Here is a 2,500-nt window from a genome sequence, read left to right as displayed (position 1 = left end):
AACTGTCTCTGTGGCGCAATTGGTTAGCGCGTTCGGCTGTTAACCGAAAGGTTGGTGGTTCGAGCCCACCCAGGGACGTTGCGTTTTGCTGAAATGTCCCATGCAATGTTAACTGTTTTGTTATCATGGAACATTGTTTTAGCTCTTCAATTTTGTTTTCGTTAGTGCAAGATCACATATTGAATGTAAAATATTAAAATGTATTTCCCGAGCTGTTTCATTTCGATTGAGGCTTTACTCCATGTGAAACGCAATGAACATGCAAGTTGTAAATACCGCAGGGTTTAACATTTTCTGCGTCTGCGGTCAAATGGCGGTCATAACCGAAAAGGATTTTCTTCGTGGAATGAGCGTAGTTATGTAATTCTAGTTACAGTGATAGTTTCATTTTAAGTTTTCTTCATACTTGTAAGTTCCCGTGTGCTGCGGTCCAGGATATACTCTCGACATTGTTTGTTCTTCTTAGTATTGATGTGCGTTTAATTGATATATTTTCGGCAAGCTAAAGGTGCGCGGTGTATTTTGTCGTTAAATAGTATGACTTTTGTGTGAAGAGATTTTACCGGGTTGCGCTGACCTTGGACATGTTATTCCAGGCATCTAGTCAAAACGTCTTGGTTCAGACATTCATATCACACGTTGAAGCTTGTAGGAAACACGAGATACCTTTCCGTTCGCTTAAAGTGAAGGAAAATATTGAACTTTCAAAGTTTATGTGGATTTTGAGTACGTGCATTTCTAGAATTCCCTACATAATATATGGATTCCTGCTCATTAAAATGGTTCGCGGTCATATTTTCCAAATGCATGCATGAAACAAAAACTATTCAAGATTTTTGTTCCGCAGCTGTGTATGTCACCAGATGAACTTTCAACAGTATCAAAAATACGTCATTGTTCGAAGCAGTAACCTTTATATCTCAGCTATGTATCTATAAGTGTCTGTGCAACGCTGTTGATTGATAATTTACGTAACAATTAAAAGTATAACGCCCAACTTGGGGCTCGAACCCACGACCCCGAGATTAAGAGTCTCGTGCTCTACCGACTGAGCTAGCCGGGCTATATTATGCCATATTATGCCACACTAAAGGTGTGCAGAGCGACGCGTTGAACTCAATGCGAATCCAACCTGTTTGAACATTTGCCTACACCAAAAGTAATACGATACACATAATGGTGTGCATACAAACTGTCTCTGTGGCGCAATTGGTTAGCGCGTTCGGCTGTTAACCGAAAGGTTGGTGGTTCGAGCCCACCCAGGGACGTTGCGTTTTGCTGCAATGTTAACTGTTTTGTTATAATGGAACATTGTTTTAGCTCTTCAATTCTGTTTTCGTTAGTGCAAGATCACATATTGAATGTAAAATATTAAAATGTATTTCCCGAGCTGTTTCATTTCGATTGAGGCTTTTCTCCATGTGAAACGCAATGAACATGCATGTTGTAAATACCGCAGGGTTTAACATTTTCTGCGTCTGCGGTCAAATGGCGGTCATAGCCGAAAAGGATTTTCTTCGTGAAATGAGCGTAGTTATGTAATTCTAGTTACAGTGATAGTTTTATTTTAAGATTTCTTCATACTTGTAAGTTCCCGTGTGCTGCGGTCCAGGATATACTCTCGACATTGTTTGTTCTTGTTAGTATTGATGTGCGTTTAATTGACATATTTTCGGCAAGCTAAAAGTGCGCGGTGTATTTTGTCGTTAAATAGTATGACTTTTGTGTGAAGAGATTTTACCGGGTTGCGCTGACCTTGGACATGTGATTCCAGGCATCTAGTCAAAACGTCTTGGTTCAGACATTCATATCACACGTTGAAGCTTGTAGGAAACACGAGATACCTTTCCGTTCGCTTAAAGTGAAGGAAAATATTGAACTTTCAAAGTTTATGTGGATTTTGCGTACGTGCATTTCTAGAATTCCCTACATAATGAACTTGAACATGATCAGGTTTCATATGAAATACGTAGCAAACGTTAGTTAATAAAGTGTTATCAAAAATATGGATTCCTGCTCATTAAAATGGTTCGCGGTCATATTTTCCAAATGCATGCATGAAACAAAAGCTATTAAAGAGTTTTGTTCCGCAGCTGTGTATGTCACCAGATGAACTTTCAACAGTATCTAAAATACGTCATTGTTCGAAGCAGTAACCTTTATATCTCAACTATGTATCTATATGTGTCTGTGCAACGCTGTTGATTGATAATTAACGTAACAATTAAAAGTATAACGCCCAACGTGGGGCTCGAACCCACGACCCCGAGATTAAGAGTCTCGTGCTCTACCGACTGAGCTAGCCGGGCTATATTATGCCATATTATGCCACACTAAAGGTGTGCAGAGCGACGCGTTGAACTCAATGCGAATCCAACCTGTTTGAACCTTTGCCTACACCAAAAGTAAAACCATTCACATAATGGTGTGCATACAAACTGTCTCTGTGGCGCAATTGGTTAGCGCGTTCGGCTGTTAACCGAAAGGTTGGTGGTTCGAG

The 2,500-nt window shown here is 40.0% G+C and overlaps 5 non-coding genes across 5 annotated transcripts in view; 3 read left to right on the top strand and 2 right to left on the bottom strand.

Moving 5' to 3' along the window:
* Positions 1 to 4: 4 nt before the first annotated feature.
* Trnan-guu (transfer RNA asparagine (anticodon GUU)) lies at positions 5 to 78 on the top strand. Its single transcript has one exon. It is a non-coding gene; the product is annotated as a tRNA-Asn (tRNA).
* Positions 79 to 990: 912 nt separating this feature from the next.
* On the bottom strand, positions 991 to 1,063 carry Trnak-cuu (transfer RNA lysine (anticodon CUU)). The gene has a single exon. It is a non-coding gene; the product is annotated as a tRNA-Lys (tRNA).
* Positions 1,064 to 1,194: 131 nt separating this feature from the next.
* On the top strand, positions 1,195 to 1,268 carry Trnan-guu (transfer RNA asparagine (anticodon GUU)). The gene has a single exon. It is a non-coding gene; the product is annotated as a tRNA-Asn (tRNA).
* A 968-nt stretch (positions 1,269 to 2,236) lies between these two features.
* Trnak-cuu (transfer RNA lysine (anticodon CUU)) lies at positions 2,237 to 2,309 on the bottom strand. Its single transcript has one exon. It is a non-coding gene; the product is annotated as a tRNA-Lys (tRNA).
* Positions 2,310 to 2,440: 131 nt separating this feature from the next.
* Trnan-guu (transfer RNA asparagine (anticodon GUU)) overlaps positions 2,441 to 2,500 on the top strand; it is a 74-nt gene continuing 14 nt past the window's right edge. Inside the window, exon 1 of the tRNA in view lies at positions 2,441 to 2,500. This exon is cut by the window's right edge and continues 14 nt beyond it. This is a non-coding gene — a tRNA (tRNA-Asn).

The sequence above is a fragment of the Mya arenaria genome, chromosome 2, assembly GCF_026914265.1.
Source record: "Mya arenaria isolate MELC-2E11 chromosome 2, ASM2691426v1".
Lineage (NCBI taxonomy): Eukaryota > Metazoa > Mollusca > Bivalvia > Myida > Myidae > Mya > Mya arenaria.
Note: the sequence above shows the minus strand (reverse complement) of the source record. Positions and strands in the feature narration are given on the sequence as shown.